The 20,121-nt window shown below is 36.2% G+C and overlaps 1 long non-coding RNA gene across 1 annotated transcript; it reads left to right on the top strand.

Moving 5' to 3' along the window:
* Nucleotides 1-401: 401 nt before the first annotated feature.
* Nucleotides 402-20,114, top strand: LOC124265441. The gene is made up of 3 exons (XR_006895454.1): nucleotides 402-412; nucleotides 4,107-4,108; nucleotides 19,935-20,114. It is a non-coding gene; the product is annotated as an uncharacterized LOC124265441 (long non-coding RNA).
* The last annotated feature ends 7 nt before the right edge of the window (nucleotides 20,115-20,121 follow it).

Below are 20,121 nucleotides of genomic sequence, written 5' to 3'. Positions count from 1 at the left end.
AAATAAAAATTAATATATTTTCTTAACAATATGGCACAAATTAGATCGTGACAATTTAATGGCCCCAAGCTTAAACAGTAAATAATTGATTATATATTATTGTTATTTCATCAACAATGGTAATTTTTATATAACTTAAAATGTGAAGGAATTTTGCAACTGGAATGTAACTGAAAACAGAGATAATACAAAAGATGTTGCCATGGTCAACTGCCAAATGTTGCTAAGTTGTATATACTAACAGTAACACACAATCACGTTTACTGTCATTCACTGTCAGTAGTATTTCATTTTTGATAACCATGTCAATTTCACACAAAAATATGTCAACCCAGTGTGCACTTTATTTAGGCCAAGTATATATTAAAATTGGATTGATCGGCGGTAATAAATGGTGTATATTCGTTCATTAGTTCAGGATACATCATACTGCAAGCATGAAAAATGTTGTCACTCACCTATTTCGTAGAAAGACGATATTTCAACGCTTGCAGACAAACACGATCTCAGCTGGCAGGCTCTGTCTGTCACTTGATCGCTAGGGAAAGTTACTTCCGGTATAGACGGTGGGGTCCTTTTCATTTTTATTTCGACATGAACACGTTGTTCAAAAAATACAATTAATAGTGCAGATTGAAGCTTGATAATTCGTCTACCTATGAGATTTTTTATAGACATGTGCGCTTTGCATAAATATGTTTTTTACACGTCGGAAGTTTTCACCTTCACAAAGTCAACATTTGACGTCACATTTGTCAAACTATGAAAAAAGGTGTCTCTAGCTTTGTTATCCGTCTTTCCATTGGTGCATTTGTATTCTTTGTACAATCAGAGGCAACGTTACAAATGCGCGTAAAAGCACCCCCCTGTTTTGACACCTTTTTCTGACCATGTTTTTGTGCTTACGAGTGGAGTTGTTTCGGTTATCTCCCCTGGCTGGATATCGCTACTTCCGGTGACAAACAACGTTTTTCGGCAATGGCGATAACACTGTTACATGGGGTATGCCGTGGATAATCATACTCGACACTGGCTGTGTGAATCAGAAACCTATGCCATGTAACAGACCATGGACTGCTAAAGCACTATGGCAATGCTGCATGAATAGCACGTGAATATTTGCCAAACAGATGCAGAGTTGTCACAGCGTCGTCTTCAGGCTGACATTAGTCGAGGTAAGTTTGTTACATGGATTTCTTTGTTTTCATTTAAAGGCTGGTATTGTTTAAGCATGGCACGCACAGTAAGGGTGGAGTTGACATGTGTGCAGATTGGTGAATCGTTTGATTGCATTTGATATCTTACAGTGGGATTTTATTGTCCCCCGGAGAGGGGACCTAATAAAATATGGCAGGCAGGTATCAGGTATAATGCATGTGTACCCAAAAAACTGTGTCAATAAAGTATCTTGCAGTTGGAATTATCCAGAAGATAACTTAATGTGCAATGAAAATCCAGGTGTAATTCTAAAAAAATAAATGTAATGAATTAAATAATAATTTAATAGCGTGTAAACAATGATGATTATATCCACACTTTGATTGATACCAATAGCTCTGAAACACTGAATAGGTGTGTCTCACAAATGTATTCTGTAATATGAGCTTGATTAATATATTATTACAACCCCATTTAGCATTTGGTTATGGTGCAGCATGTTCAGTTAAACATAACATCCACATGCTTAATTTATCAATAATATCTTGATGTCATCATTGTAAGGAACTGTTTACATTTTATTAAGTATATCATACTTGGTCTCACGTGTTGTGTATTTTTTTCAGTTGGAACAGATGCACATCTTTAAGAGGAGAAAGAAGGAGGAATAGATTTCTTTATCACCACAATTACCATTGACATCAAGAGCAACACAAACTGAAACAGATCTTCAGATTTCTTTTAACATCTGGTGGTCAAGCAATATACTAGTACATTGCAAATGAAGAAACAGCAAGTCATTGAAGTGTTGTATATACAGTTATGAAACATATTAAAGCCCTACACATCATCCTTTGGACACTTGCTGGAACAGGAAATGCTTGTAACCAGCAAGGTGTTGTGGAAAGTCTTGTGACATCTTGGGACTCTCAGATAATTCAGTGAGAATTTAGATGAGTGACCATGAAAGAACATTTGTATTCCAGATGATACTGTTACAGTATTTTTTCAGGTTTAGCATCTGGGAAATGCAAAGAATGTTTGATATGTTATGAGTAATTATTTCTTTGGAATAAAATTGCAGAATAGTTCTAAAACTTGTTTATTGTTTTTTAAGTGTGGATAAAGCAAGCACAACTGAATGGTTTGGAAGATTTCTGCTTTTAGCCATTATATTGATTTGACAGTAAATATACAACGATGGATGTAGGAGATTAGATTTTCAGTGTATATAGCAAAGGTTTCCAAGTGAGAGAGTTGGGTTTTACACCGCTTTTAGCAATATTCCAGCAACATCCTGCTGGGGAGAGCAGCAATGGGCTTCACACTTTGCACACATGTGGGGAATCAAACCCGGGCCTTCAGTGTGACAAGTGTCAACAGTTTAACCACTAGGTTACCCTACTACTCCAGTTTCCATGAAAAAACATGCTTACCAATGAAAAGTTAAACTTAATCAATGGCATAGGCATGTGATTCTACATGACATGGCATTTTGTTGAAATATGAAATTCTTTGTTTTTGTTTGCTGTAAGATTACAACACTGGTTCACAGCACAATAACCAGTACACATTATTCTTTTCCATTATTTAAAACATATTGGTCTAACTGTATAGTGGAAAATATTGAATGCCAGTTACCAACCTTGGCCTCATTGGCAGAATATTTGGAATATATAAGTTACTTAAAATGGGTGAAAAACACTATATTACATGACAAGTAATCATACTCATGCTGCTATCAGCCAGTGTCTGCAGAATCTACGTCATGACATAGTATATATGCACATTTAGTTTCCCATGTATTGATCAGTATATTTTACAATACAGAAAAATGTCTGAGTGATTACTCCATATTTTGAGTGTATTTGGTCTTGCATTTTGGCCAATTGTGACTTGAAGGTGCTGTGTGCTGCTTCATATTTTGCTTACAGCATAGCAGAACCTCACCCCTGCATAACCAAGAACTAAGTAACACTCATGTACTTTAGATCATAGTACATAGTTCACTCACTCCAAGACATCTAGTACAAAGTGTAATAAAATATTGTCCAACAACCAGTTTTTATATATCACCTCTAAAATGATGTTTACATAATTTGATAAATAATTGTTTCATGATGAATATTCATAAGGCTGAGGGTTTTCACATTTTTGTTTTGAATATCTGACAGTAGTAACCGAAATAATTGTAACCATGCCATCAAGGTTAATTTGTCAAACTGTTGATTGATTTGTGATACTATGACTTCTTGTGTGAATAAAAACGTCACCATAAATGGGAAAGTTCATATATTTATTAAAAAAATTATAATGTTACAAGAACTGCTATTTATTCCAGGCATTTGGAAAGACAGGGGCCATTTTGCACATTAGAATAAAAATGCCCCATTAAAATTTTGAAGTTTACTATTGATACAAGGGCAGTGGCCCATTCTAAATTCAGAAAATGGCTAATAATCCTGAAATTGTCGAAGGTCTCCATCCCAATCCCTGTATTCAATATATCATTATCAGTATATTTACAGCATGGCAAAGAAACAATTTGACACATGCAGATCCCTGTCATCTATCCAAAGTAAATTGATAATGCATTTTCTTTCACATTTGCAAAACAAAACAAAACAATTATTTCTTGTATCTTTGAGTCATTCTGTCACCTGAACTTGCATACAATCATCCCTTGGACTTGGAAGAGAGTAAAATTATTAAGTCTACCAACTAGTTTACAAAGTATTTATATAAGTACCTCAAGTATTTATACACATGCATTTTTTACATTGCATAAAGCCAATTGTCTCTATTGAATATTTTGTGACTATTCCAAATTCTAAGATGCCTAGCGGTTAGAACAATCGAAAAAAAAATACATTATTATTCTCGAAACGTTCGTAGCCCTAAGAATTCTTAACTTTGATCGTAGCCAATGTGTTGAGAATGGGCTTAAGAAGTTCGTAGGACTTACGAAGTTTCGAGAATAGCTAGCCTGACAATAAAGGTTTAGTTTTTTGATGACGTAACAATTGAATGACGTTATCACGTCACTGCGCCATTCTAGTGTGCCCCCCTCGTAATCGAACCATTTTACATTACGTCACAATGTAAGCGACGTCACGATGCATGTCAGTTGTCATCGCCTCGTACGGCCTCCTACAGTAAACTACACCGTTGCATCCAGTTTCTTGGTTTGCTGTTGCTTCACGCAGCTAACATCACTGGTGGAAACATTACGTTTATGTTTTACGACGGTTAAAATGTGTCATTTCGACTCACAAGTTTTCAGCGACACGGTAACGTTCGTAATGTTTACATTCCCACAATGCAATTGTGGAATGTCGCTTGACTACTCAACTTCCTCTGGATGTACTGATCTAAACTTACGCTGGTAGTAGAAATGCTACGTTCATATTGCCCCATATGGTTTACGTTAATGACAGATGTAATTAAAATAATTCAGAGAAGATATTTAATCCGAACGTAAACCGTCATCAACAGACACATCAATAGAACAGCGCGCCAGTTAGCCCTGTGCGAGGATTCTTAATTTAGGTCACCGACACCGTCGTTTGTTTTCTGCCTTAAATTAATCGTAATTATCTTTAGAAAGTATTAAATTTGGCATCTTAGAAAAGAAATACACTTCGCCCTACCACCATGTATAGTGTAATAAAACACAGGGCAAAAGTGTGTTTTATTACACTATACATGGTGGTAGAGCGAAGTGTTTTTTAATTTAAAACTATTTTTACATATCAATATTGATATGTAAAAAAATAGTTTTTAATTTGATCTCAAATAGTTCCTAACAAATATAAATATATCGAATATGTAAAAAATAGTTTTTAATTTGGAATAGTTACGAAATATTGCTGCAGCATAACAAATGTATTTAGAAAATAAATAACAAATTAAACAAACAAAAATATTCTAATTTGGAATTACATACTTTAATTGAAAAGGGAAATGACAGAGTCAATGTGGCCAAATATGAATAGAACATCAACTTGATAAAGTTGGTAACACATGGCTGTTTTATGAATAGCAGTATATTAATTAATAGTTTTATTAATTCAATATAAATACAGATTACTCCATGCATTTTACGTTAACCATGTCATTGATTCCCGAAATATGTTTTGTGACAAACACTGTCCGCGATACTGAAAAGAAACACGTTTAGCGATAGAACTGCACTGGTTGTCAAAATTATATTATAGCTAAAGAAAGGTACTCATATGTTTTCGAATTGACTCATGGTTGTCGGTTGTCAGTAAGGAACCGATAATCCTTGAAGGAATAATAATTTTTCGATCTTATCGTCCCCAAATGATCCAATTATTACGACTGTCACCAGCTGTGACAGCCAAGCACGGTAGTACACTTGGTCCGGTCTAGTAAGGTCATATTAGGCGGTCGCGCAATTTGGCACCACAACTGAGGCGTGTTCAGAACCGCGAGTGCCCGCGAACGCTAGCGAGCGCTCGATCCTGAACGCCTGTGCCCGCTCGAGCGCCCGCGCGCGCACGCGAACCATTCTGACAGCTGCCTCGCCAAGCGAACCAAGATGGCGATCATGTTTAATGTCATTCGTCACCACTCGCCCCTTCCCGTAACCCCCCAAAAGAAGACATGGAGGAAATTTTGTTAATGTTGTCAAATAACATGTATATGTCATCGAGTGGTCTGAAAAAGTTGATATGTTCACGAGTTGCGTAACCATTGACATTAGCAAAATATTCTATTTATTTTATTTTGATCATTGTTTATAAATGATCGAGACATCGATTTCGTAGTTCGCGTTTCGTAGTTCCAGGCAAAAGTGATATTCTACTCAGTGAAAATCACAAAACCATTTTTATTTTCACCAATATTTACAGTATTTCACCCTTAAGAAAATAATAAAGAAGCTATTCGGTTTGTCCCGGAACAACATGAGTTGGTCACGAATGGTTTATTGTAACCAAGCGCCCGCGGTTCTGAACACGCCTCTGGTTCTTGCGTATTCGCATGTCACCGGAAATCTAGTAGCGGAAGTAGCGCCTCGCGAGACTTACGGGCCCTATTGCCTCACTCTTCATAACGCACGGAGGCGAGGTTTGCCAGTTCATGCTCTGGAAATTTCACAGGGTGTGTTATAGTGAGGGTAATGAAGCAACGGTATACATGAGATCGCCTACACAACTATGACATCCAGATGGTGTGAATTTCATCTGTTGTTAAAAAAATAACATTGCTTTCGAACAAAATCACATTACATTACGTAAAAGGGTATTATGACGTATTTTTAAAGTTTGTGGTGCTGTATTCTAAAGGTAGGCCAAAAATAGTGTCACTTGGTACATACATGGGATATCGGAAATGTACAAATGCTATTGTTGCACGATTGCATATTACATCTGACTCAGCTTTCCTACACATCTAGACACCTACACACATAGGCGGATCCAGAGGGGGGTGGGGGGTGCAGGGGTGCGCACCCCACTTTTGTCCTGAAATTTTATTAAATGACCATTGAAACTCGGGTGAAAATGAAGCGTGCACCCTCCCTTTTCTCAATAGTGTGCACCCCCCTATCTCAAAAAGCTGTATCCGCCCCTGCCTACACACACACACACACATATATATATATATATACACGTGCACACAGGAAAGTGCATGAGTTATTGCAAGATATGTTTTTACTAAGGCGTGCACAGGAAAAGAAACACATGCCCGCCCCCCTAGTCATTTCTTGTCTACGTGTTTCTGCTGTAAGAACTAGTCATAGTGGAAGGTCGTCGCTATTTTACACCCTCTGAGAGAACATGGTGTGTGACATAATTTACCACATTACTTACACTCAGAGAGCAGTCAAAAATGCAAACTAAAAGCTATGGGAATAATTTTGTCTTCTACTAGTCGGGATTTATGAATATCACACATATTCATGTAATTGTAGACTACTAATTTAAAAAAACAATCAGGGCTCTTCATAGGACCTACTATGAAAATCTTTCATAATATTTTCATAAAGTCCAAAACACTGAATTCCCCCGCAGTGACATGATTCCCTACTTGACTCGTTATAACGCACACACGCGAGATTTCTCTGAAAAATTACATTGAGTGTGTTATAGCGAGGGTAATGAACTTAGACCTGGACGATAGTCTAAACACATTGACTGTGTCTCACGAGTATACTCGTAGTGGCAATTCTAGTCGAGTTTGCCACTACGAGTTATCTCGTAGCTGCATCAGCGGTATTTGAAAACAAGTTTCACATGCTGGCAAAATAGGCACAAGAAACAAACATCTCCTGACATTCTTTGTTACTGCCAGGAGACGATTGCTTCTTGTACCTGTTTTACCAAGCTTGTGAAACCTGGCCTTTTTTTCAAATACCGCTGATGCAGCTACGATCGAGATAACGCGTAGTGGTAAATTTGAATAGACATTGATATTACGAACTCGTATACTCGTGGTGTCAGTCAACGTGTTGAAGAGTGTTTACTTCTGTACTAAATTTTATCCCCTAATTGCGACAGTATCAAACCCTAAATAAGTTGTCATGAAAATCCGTATAGGCATCTTTTAAAGTGGATGATGGTGAAACTGTTTTAATCTTGGTAGACCCATATAGATCAGGGATAGAGAAGTTCCATATGGCTTAGATCTACACCTACACAACAATGGTTCATATTTCACATCTGTTTGTCTCAAGTAAATAGGGTCACTTGATACGTGTGTGTGTGATCAGAGGCGTAGGAAGAATGGTATTGTTGCTCGATTGCACTCACTGCATGTTCCTAAATTTATTTATTTTCTTCTGACTCAACACCTCTCGACACCTACACACACACACACACACACACACACACACACACACACACACACGTACACCCAGAGGAAAGTGCATGAGTTACTGCAAAAAATATGTTTTTACTACTTAAGGCGTGCACAGGAATAGAAACATATATGATTCAGTAAGAACTATTACACACCCCTCCAACATTTTGAGAAAATTAAAATTGACGTAATATCTAACAAATCAACCCCTCAGCGCATTTTTTGTGTGTTCTTTTGGATTAATCAGAATGTTTAGAACTTACGCCCCACTTCGATCAACCCACGAATAAACATTTTGTATAAAATGAACCCCTCGGTAGAAATTTCTTCAAAAAAGACAAAACAGTTTCCTCAAGTTCATGATAATGGCTTTGCTGTTACTTTTTAACTGACTGACTGACTGAGTTTAGTTTTACGCCGCTTTTAGCAATATTCCAGCAATATCACGGCGGGGGACTTTTTAACAACGATAAGAGTGAATTTCAGATTTCTGTTAGGGGGCTACTCCTAAATTATCAAGTGTCGAGACGTTTAAAGTGGGTAATCAACCAGCTTCTGGAGGAACAAACACTGTTCAACAAGAGGGACTTTGTTCCAACTTTCCGTGTCTTACTGACGATCTAGGAGGACGACACCTCCTTCATCTACGACAGACAAGAGGACCCTAAGAATTAAAAGGGCTGGATTTCCAACAGAACCTCTCCTAAAGTTGAAGGAGATTAAGGATCTTGGCATATTTACAATTGGAGCCGAATCGGACTTCGAGAAGTACCACTTCGATAAGACCTTCGACCATATATGTTAAAAATGTAAGTATTACAAGTTTCCATATATATTTTAAAACTAAATGCTAATTTTCCTGTTATGAAACATCTTTGAGGTGTTTTCTCACGTAAAAGAATGAGAAATGAGAATGTATATGGTAAACAATCATTTTTGATTGTGTAGGGTTAATGCATGTCGACGTGTTGGTTATTATAATAGATACATCTGTTGAGGGTCGTATTTATATATCTATCTATCATCGATGGGTCATTTGAGGTTTACATTGTTGGCTGACCTAATTCATTCAAATTAAAAAAAGTGTCAAAACATTTTAATAAACAGCTCACTCAAGTTAATAAGGCTGCTGAGGTATTGAACGTTGTAACCATGATCAAACAACATTTTCGAATAATTTGACAGGATAAGACGCTCTTTAAAGTCAAGTTCGATAATATATATTAACAGTTGTGAAAATAAGACATCAAATAGAAGTGACAAAACCCTTTCCACATTCATAAGAAATCTCAATTGTACAATTGTGACTATATTATGAGCAGATATTTGTTTCAGCAGTATTTCAGCTGCATCACGTTGTTTGTAAACAAAGGCTGGCGATGACGGAATATTGCACAGCGTACAGCGATAGTTTGTTTTATATCCCCAAGATTGACTTTTCAGGTGAACAATTGACTTGCCTTTGCATGTCCTTGTGACGAGTGGCAGGAATGAAAATGCTCAGCTTTTGATAGTTAGTCATAAACGCATGCTTATGAAATTTGTGCTTTATCGGACAAGAAACTGTTCTTTGTCCTTTTCATCAAGTTGATGCGTTGTTTAAGACGGTTCATGTAAACTATTAACAGTGTACATCGTTTCAGACGCTATGTAAAGCGTTGGATAAAGACTCATGGTTGTTATTATACATCATGAGCCAGAGTGAGTGAGTGAATAAGGTTTTACGCCACTTTTGGCAATATGTGAACTCTGTGAAAGACACTGTTATGACTATGACTGCCATATAATTCTACATTGTGAACACTATGTGTACAACAGGAATCAGTTCTTTTCCAAACTTTTAGATCTTTTTCACGTCAATGTATCTGTACAAATAGAATTACTCCCAGAAGATGAAATGCTGTCTCTCTTTTCTGGAGGTGAAATACCGGTTACTGAGCACACAGATGTATGATGGTCATTCATTCATTCATTCATTCATTCATTCATTCATTCATTCATTCATTCATTCATTCATTCATTCATTCATTCATTCATTCATTCATTCATTCATTCATTCATTCATTCATTGTTCATTCCCCACAGAATTGTATATAATACAATGGGTTTTCGCCACTCGAACCCCTGTGCCTGTAATGAAGGCTTAAACTCGGTTGGGGCATCAGATATGCTGTAGAGCAAGACGGTATTGCATTATATTTAAGCAATGGTTCATCTAAGTTCTGGACAACTACTTAGAATATAGAAAGGTTTTATTGGTTCAGGAAGACCCCTTTGCAATCTCAGCGAAGATCCAAGAACAGTTCTGTCAAAATATTTAATTATTCACGTTTGTAAACAAGTTTCTCGTATAGCAAACGTACTTGCCATTCATTCTCTTTTATCCATGAGGAATGTGTTCACCTTTAAAATGATATGGAAACTAATGGTACAAGTTAAAATTGAGAATTGAATAGCACATCATTTTTATCACTGCCCATATCTGAACTGTCTGAAATGAAGGTTTCACAAAGGTATTCTTATAAAAGAACGTTTCGGCATATACAATACGTCTAACGGCCTTTGAAATTTCCATAAGAGGAAACGATGATAGCTCAGAATTTGTGAAATACAGGATAAAGGAGAAGTGGACTAATAAAAAAAATTGGAAGTCATTCCTACTCTTATAGTCTTGTGGAGAGGTTTTAATCACTCTGAATCTCTATGTATGGATCTCAATGTGAGAAATATGAGTCACTTTCTCTGGTTACCTGTCACATCATCATTCAATTGTGTACTTGTAAACGACATGTCCAGATGATGGGATATCTATTATAAACCTAGGAGTGTGGCCCATTTGTCACTGCGACAAAGATATATATGACAGGGGTTTCGAATCCTGGATCCCATAGTTAATGGAAACGCATGATATACATGTCAAAGTTGTCGTACAATGAACACTGCTTTTTGTAGTGATTTCTTTTTATTATTTATATGTGTTGTTGTTTTTTATGCTATCTACTTGGACTGGATTGAAATATTAACGATTTCTCTTCAGAAATATCTTTAAATACTGCAAAACAGTGACACAAATGACATATTGTTGACCATCCATTCTGCAGCAGTTCACACACCGTTCCTGTTCTGCACCACTTGAGAATGGAGACAATCAATACTATGTCCCAGTGAATTCAAAATTGCTATTGAATCTCAAACACTTAGGCAATTTTCAGACAAGTTGTATATTGAAGTGGCACTGTCTATGGTGACTGTTTTTTGTCATGAAAGAAATCAAATTCCACATGCAATACACAAGGCCATCTGCAGATGTGTTGTACATTCCATTGTCGTCAGAAATATTGGAGTCGGCACACGGTAGAGAGAATTGAAATAAACATTTAAATATAAGTGCTTCAAATAATTTGAATAAGAACAATATAAATGTGGAGAGGAATCAGAATAATGTAACACAATAAAGAAGGACAAGGGTGTCACAATGGAGCGGTGGGACCGGTACGAGCCAACTGATCTAGATTCTGTGGTGACAACTTAACATTCATTGAAAGGAATAACGTGATTCTGAAATAGGGTCTAAGGGTAACTTCAGTCAGGGTTGTAATTGATTTGATGTACACGAGACGAATAGAATACACGTTAATTGTGTCAAAAAGACGAGTTCTGTGTCATCATGCCTTGCTTAAACGTTTGTATTATGAACCCTATTTGTATAAGAGTGTTTCAGCTTCTTGTTGAAGGGAACCCCAAGGAGACCATTTGTTGTGAAGCCTTCTGGCACTGGCACGGTGCTGACAAACCGGGAATCATTATCAGGATCAACCTGAGATTCGAACCCAGTATCAAAGGATCCTGGTCAGTCTAAACGTTGCAACCCTGTGCAAAGAACCGTGACGTATGAGGGCGGATTTGGCATACGTTTCGTACGCACAGACGTCCTGGCCTCGGTATAATGGATATGGTGTGTAAAATTAATTTCACATCGGCAGCTTATCAGTCATATTGTGACTATCACAAGTTCAGTAACATACGTAAACGTTCTTCGTATTATAGACATTTTCCGTTCTGCTTCTACCTTCGCCGACCACTCTTACATGGTTTCTTCCTTATATGATGAACTGATGACTTGGGCTAGCTCAACGTTTATATTTTCTTCCTCGTACAATGCCGTTCTGAGTAGCGCTCGCCCAACGTTTAAAGTTCTTTGAACATGTCAGCCGCTTTGTAAAATCGTAATGTGATCTGCCTAAGACAATTATTTAAATGTAATATTCATATTCGATGGCTCCTAAGCTTGTTAGTCGTACATCTTTGTAATGGCAAGTACAAGCTTGCTGGCCATGAGTGGCCGTCTAATGTACGCCACAATTCGTTCTGTAGAGAATCGTTTCTTATTTGTGCCAGAAATCCTGTTCGCCAAATCAATGTTTCAGGGTTTGTCTAAGTTTATCAAAGTGATAAATTTGCAAGATCTGCGTCTCTTCAGGCTCCCCCCCCCCCCCAAACCAAGCTGACATGTCATGATGTTTGCTGACAAGCGGAAGCTTAACTCCTAAATCACTCACAAACTCGAAGTACATTAAGAATGATTTCGAGTCTCGTGAAATTCAAATTAATAAAACCAATTGAGTATTATCATTACATCGCCAGGATTTGATGCTGACTTTAAATGAAGGCAAAACGTATAAAGGGTGCAATATCTATCTTGCAATTATATCTAAATGTCTTTTTCCTTTTACTAAACTAATCAAACAAATTTCACAATGTTCCCTAAAACCAAACGGAATATGTTTAACATGAAATTTTAAAAAACGGGTATTCCTTTGCACTAGCGTTCTATATTTAGATTAAGGCATGCGACATATAACAATTTCAAGAACACATGTAAAAGGTATGAGGTAAGTCCCAAATTGCCAGTACATGTATACATGTATAGGTTAATTAATTAAATGTTAACTCTTATGCGTGTAGATAGGATACAATCCTATTGTACCCAATGGGGAGTAGCAGTAAATCTTAGCAAAACCAAAGTGATGTTTTTTAGAAATAATGGGGTTTTTGCAAAAAATTAAAATGGTTTCTTGGTTCATCTTCCTTAAATGTAGTTACTTATTACAAATATTTAGGTGTTATGTTTCTTATATACTGACGTGGTCTGCAGCATGTAAGTAATTCGCTACCCAGGCAAACACATGCATTATGCCCCTTTATAATTTATTCAAGAATAAACAGATTTGTATCCTTCCTCACAGCGAGTTCCATTTTTGAAGAAAATATTGTGCCTGTTATCCTAAATGACTCTGAAATATGGGGTGCTAAGTATTATCTTGTGATTGAAAAGGTCCATACTTCATATTTTAAACATTTTTAAGGTGTTGGTAAGTTTGCTTCTAATAAGGCAATCCTTGGTGACATTTTTGTAGACAGACAATTAAGGGTAATTAAATATTGGATTAAGTTACTAAGAATGTCTCCAGATCGATATCTACATCAGTGTTATATAATTCTGAAGACACTTGGTTATAAAGGCAAGAATATTTGGGTTTCAGGTGTTAGGAATTTAGTATTTGTAACTGGTTTTTCATATGGATGGGTATCTCAAGATGTGGGGGATTCACAATTATTTCTATTTTCATTTAAACAAATTTTGAAGGATATATTTTGTCAACAATGGCACTGTGATATTTGTACATCGCTCTATCTCAGTAATTATAGTAAGGTGAAGCCATTGTTTCAAACGGAAAGATATGTAACGCGTTTAATCCTTAAGAATTTAGTAAGAGCTTATTGTAAATTCAGAATTTCTCTGCATAATTGTAATGTAAATGTATGTCGCAGGTCCAAAAATAGTGATATCATGGACGGTATTTGTACAAACTCTCCTTTTATTAGAAGGAGTGGGCGAATATCATGTCTTATTAATGTGTGAAAGATATTCTAATTTAAGGTATAAATATCTCCCTATGTAGCAGGATAGATTCAAACACCGCCAGATACTGCTAAATCTTTTAAACTCTGATACTCGAGATCTGATACATGCTGTTCCTGTATATTTTTTTAAAATGTGTTTGTATTTAGAAATGTGTAAACATTCACCTGACGAAGGGACAAGGAAAAGCCCAGAAACGTTGTGTATACAATAAAGAAGAAGTTGACTACCATAATATTTTGTCTTAGAGTAAAAAAGTAATCGAATTTTAATATCTGAATCACGTGGCAAATGTTAATTTGTTATCCTGCATTCGTACCAGGGGCCTTGAGCCTGAAGTACTGAAATAAACTGTCTATGTGGATATTGAAGAATAGAGGTCCAGTAGTGGTTGCTAATGAACATCGTATGTACCTTTGTGAAAGTAAGAGATGAAGAAAAGCAGTTAGCAGTGAATTAAAGAAAAAAAATCTGAATGTAGTGTTCAAAACTTCATTTAATGTAATGATGAAAGTGAGTTAACTGCCCTGGGGAGCATGGGTGGGAGTTTGAAAATGTGAACAAATGAATGAAATTTATCAATTACACGCTCCATACCGCACAAGAGGTCACGTTAGACATCTAAGCACCAACCGGATACAAAAGGTTGAGTTCATCATTACGGACGAGCCCCTATTTGTATTTTCAACAAATATTTAGCCCTTTAGTTCTATAAAGCAAATATTTGTCTCCCAGAGAGCATTTGTATTCTAATTTTAGTGTTTTGTGTTAATATTCATATCTGATTTCAGTGACTTTGATCTGCTCAGTGATGTAAATGTCACACACAAACGTCTATGAAAGGCATTTAGAGGTTCGAGCAGCAAGGAAGGATTACGATATATGGATATCATCATTTACTTTCACTGTAACAATGAAGTTGTTCATCCATGAATACACAATGCTATTTAGAAAGTGGTCAAATTTAACAATGTTTATTTGGGATAAGACTTTCTTAGTAAAGTACAGATTCTAGTACTTTTGTTAGGTTGGTTTGGCGATTAGGTGCCTGACTCTGAGGCTGTGGGTTCGAATCCCGGATGGGACTCAACCCAACAAAAGTATTAGAATCTGTACTGTACTAAGAAAGTGTTATCTCAAATATAACATATGTTACTTGTTCATCCATGTATTGTAATACTTCTGTGATGTTAGACACATACTCTATTTAAAGTATTGACCAAACATCACATAGCCACGAATGTAAAGTGGAACGAAACTGGAGATTGAGAACATCGTCAAGGAATTGTGGTGTCGGTATACATACATATTAAACCAGGTAACACTTTCTTAACTGTGATGTAGTGGATAGAGCGTCTTTACATTCAGCGGAAGGTCGGTGGTTCTCAAACATGACATGTTTAACCTCATGTCTACGTTATCTCATTACACCCAGCTCTTATAAACATACATGACATCTTTTTTTCATTTAAAAAAAAATATTTTATGGAATCATAACATGACATCAACGCCAGAGAATAACTGCCCTTCATGATCCTTTGAACAGTTTCCATAAGGCGTAACAATAGTAATGACATACTAGTATATTTTGTAACAATAGAACTAAATAGAAATAGAAATAGAAAACAATAGAAAAGTGACAGAAGAGGCTCGCGATATGCATTGCGTCATCACAGAGATTCGCTACTTCACTGATTTTAAACGTATGGAAAGAGTCCATATATACAAATATCATTAATGTGCATTATCTATCAACACATAAATATATAAGAAAGAGGCACAATACAATCATCATATTTATTTTACCAAACATCATACACGTTATGCCTAAACTATTTTGAGACATTTACCAGAATGTACCTCCTAGTGCCATTTTTAACAAATTAGAAAATTAATGCATTTGTGTGATGTAGGCTCGTACGTTTATGACAATATCCATATTTTAACAAACGAGGGTTAAATGGATGAACGTGGACATACATGTTTACCTGATATTTCATAAGGTCATCTTGAATCCAAAGAATATGCAGTCGGGTAAAGGTATTAGACACCAGATATATAAGGGCAAACAAACTGGGGATGAGCGTAGGGATTCAATTAATGTTAATTACGTCCATTATCGTCTCACTAATTAGAAGATGAATGTTGGTAAAATGTCATATCCACTCTTGAATGAGAACAGATTGATTTAGTATATTTATCATTCATAACTATGTGTTAAATTCGAATGCATGATCATAGCGCTACATAAACATAAAATAAAATGAGATAGAAAGAATCTATTAATGAAAGTGACAATCGTCCGTAATAATTGTATTTTAGCATGAAGGAGGTTTTTTAGATATTTAGGACTGCTTTAAAACAGTACAATAACTTGTTTTGTAGGTTGTTTCTTTACATTTTGAGTCGGGTATTTGGGTGGAGTCTAAAATAGTAAAAAAAGTCAAGTGCCATATCAAATCCGCGCAGGCTATTTATTTTTGAAGTCATCCTCCCCACTTTATTGAATTTATGTAAAGTGTGCTGAGATGGACACAATTTCTGCAGACATCTAAACATGAACAAGTAGTATAGAATTTTCGAGTTTTGATGGTATGCAGTTGCAGTTTTTAGGAAACAATATTTTGACAGAGGTCAATAGCAGCTAGCAAAGTTCTTAATACACTATAGAGTTTACAGCTAGTCTCTTTAGCTTGTACAGTCATAGTTTCATACACTTTGAGCCCCATTAACCACGAAGAAAAGATAATGCCTATATATTCATAATAAGTCACAGTTTTCTTTTCAGTCTCAGCCATTATTATCATTCTCTAATCCCCATTTCAAACTATAGACAGAAACATCCCTTTTTCATTTAGAAACCAATCACAGAGAAGATCTATCAAAAGAAGATCATCTGTAACTGACAGTAACAATTGTTTGAAGAACATATTTACCTCTAGCAGCCCTCTGCTTAAACCCCAACTAACTCATTTATAACGAGAATAAATAGAAATGGGCTCAACATGTGCTAAATACATCTGACCTTCTATAATCAGATTTCACACAAACCTGTAGCTTTGAATATATGTCACTTAAATCGTTAAATATATATCTTCCCACCTATTCCTTTATTGGGTAAAATAAATAACAATTTCTGTCTATTCTGTTAAGACTTTCTTCCCTTTTAGGACATAGCGACTGAAGGGTAAATGTATTATCCACGGAATCCACCGAGAGAATCTAAAATATAACAATCCCTTTCATCCAAATTCTAACCTCCAAAAAATAGACTGATAGAAGAATAATGATATGGACGTAACTGATAATTGACAATTGTGTAATCTCGAGATATGTTTTGGACTGCTTAGATAAAGGTCGACGTCCATATGGCTGCATGGAAAAATATCCTCTCATGAATAGTGAGTAATGCATAAGTTACATGGGTTGTTTTATTAAACACCATAAAGAATAAGGCACATGTATGGACTGCCGTTTAGGACGTCTAGAACCTATCTCAAATGTTGAATGTATTTGAACAGTTGCCACGTTATTTATATAATTAATAATACGTGATAAAATCATTTACAGCCGATATACCAACGTTGGTAAAGTGACTGAAGCATTTAGTTTCATGAACTGTACATAGAGTGCTAACACCATAAATCCCATCTTACAAACATGAAAATTATCGGCTAACTTTGTGTGCTGGCGATTAAGTACTAGAATCTGTACTTTACTAAGAAAGTGTAATCCCAAATATAACATATGTTACAAAATATCAATAATATCATAAAATATGAACATTCTGGTTGTAAAAGTAATCTACGTCATCAAATGTACTAGAATACACTGTATACAAATATGGGGGTACGTATACAGGGGTTGATGGTTTGTGTCAACAAGAAAACAGTAATTCAATAAAGAAATATATTATACATAGATCAACACAACAAGTCAATGAACAAATAACAGTGTTCAATGTAACATTCAGGACACTGAAAGTGCAAGTTTGCCATTCACCCGTTACATGTTTGAAACCATAATGTATATGTTTGACTAACTAAACCAAGATATAAAGTATAGCTCCACTGCAAGTGTGAGCAGTATCCACAGTTCAATTCAGTTATTATCTTAGACTTGGTTGACATAGCATACCTGAGTTTCTACGTTAGTGAATGCACACAAAGTCAATATACTTCCAAAGTGACTTTCGTCTGCTTGTGATACCACTTGTGATACCACCAATTTCAAAATGACACATTACACTCCATATCTCTGCTCTGTCAGGATATCATAAACATTGACGAGAAGGTTATGTATATGTTTAGATTTGAGACACCACCTTCCACATGTAAGTAGAAGTATATGAAAATAGTCATAAAATAAGAACATTCTTGTGTTTACAAAAATCTCCATCTGATGTAAGACATACAAACATTTTGTGTTCAAAATATATCATGTACACGAGAAGACAATGTGCAAATAAGAGTGTCCTGTATAATATTCAAGATACTAGACGTAGACATAGACTAGTATGTATGTATGTATGTATGTATGTATGTATGTATGTATGTATGTATGTATGTATGTATGTATGTATGTATGTATGTATGTATGTATGCATGTATGTATATGCATGCATGCATGCATGCATGTATGTGCCTGCGTGCGTGAGCATGCATGTATGTTTGTTTGTTCAAGGCTACAATCGTGATACATAACATAGCTATAATACAGATGTGTACAATACTATTCATGTCATAGTACAGATCCAGCTGAACACCTATTAGCAAAAATACATAGGAAAAAGTACATATGTGAGTTTCTTACCTCACTTGATATTAATTCCATGACATTAACGAACATGAAGTAAATACACTTTCAGCGTGTATATATCAGTTTTCTTTGGCGGGTCTTACCCATCTGTGACTGTTTGACACTTTCTATTCACTCTCTTTCAACATCGTAGTAAAATATACCCATGCATTTGAAGCAGCATCGCTATTCTTTTACAAAGTAAATGCCAGCATTATTGATGTGAGAGAAAACAATGAACTAACAATGTAGTCATCGCCTATGGTATATGCTACAACGTCACATATTGATTGAAGTACTAAGTCAGAAACGAGTTTTCTTGTCTTGAAGTTGTGTGATGTATGGTTTAGAGTGTAGTGTCCGGACTGTAATCTGTGGATTTGCCACAGTGTCCTCAAGTAAGCCCCAAAATGCGTTGAGGATCATATGGATGTGTTTCTCTGTAAAACAATCTTTCCGGGCATACAAGACAATAGCTATTGTCTTGGACATGTTCCTGTTGAGGATGTCAAAATAAAGTTCTGTGTTAGGGCCAAACAGTGCTTTCACCCGAACAGTGGCACCAAAGTCGCCACGCATATCGTTTCCTTCACCCATGTTCCTCATCTCATCACTCCCAAATGTGACAAAAGACGTCATTACCTTGTTGTAGTCATCCTCTGGAAGGAAATGCATCAAATCCCCAAAAGGAAATATTCCATTCTCTATGCACTTTTCAAGCATGGCACTGTTCTCTCTGAGAAATGTAACAACTGTCAATTTGCCATCATCTCTTACTTCACAGGACAGAGGTGTAAAATTAACTCCTCTTCCAACAGATGTTGTTAACTTTGGGCTAAAGATTCTTTGATCAACGTATGTTGACATGGCAAATTTCTGGCCATTTGCTCTGGTTGACCAAAGAAGTTGAACGAGTCCTACGAGGCACTTGAACCGTGACAACCCTTCTTTGTCAGTGAAAGATTTCAACTTCTGGAACAGGTCAGCTGATATAATTTTCTGTACACTTATACTGTCCATTTGTGGTGTGGAGGACACGGCCCTATCTGCAAAGGAAATGTATGGAACTGTTTCAAGTGTTTTTATCCAAAATTCCTTTATCTGTTCATATCTTGGTTGAAGGATTGTCCTTATTTCTGGACCAATGGGCATATCTGGAGCACTTTGTACATCACTCAGAGACTGTCCCTGTGAGAAAGCTTGACCTATATTCATGAAGTCATTTACGAAGACTGTAATTCCCCGGTGGTCAAAGCCAATTCTGTGAAAGACAATGATGAGATGTGGGGGATTTCCTTTCACAAAGACAAATCGTATTGGTCCTTGGCGATCAAGATAAAACCGTTCTTCTGTGAGACGTGTTACGTCAGGATGGTTTGTCAGATCACCTATCCTGTAGTCAATATCAGCCCCGGCAC

This window comes from Haliotis rubra, unplaced genomic scaffold (assembly GCF_003918875.1).
Source record: "Haliotis rubra isolate DU_JTF1 unplaced genomic scaffold, ASM391887v1 Scf98, whole genome shotgun sequence".
Taxonomy (NCBI): domain Eukaryota; kingdom Metazoa; phylum Mollusca; class Gastropoda; order Lepetellida; family Haliotidae; genus Haliotis; species Haliotis rubra.
This window is presented reverse-complemented; position numbering and strand designations above follow the sequence as displayed.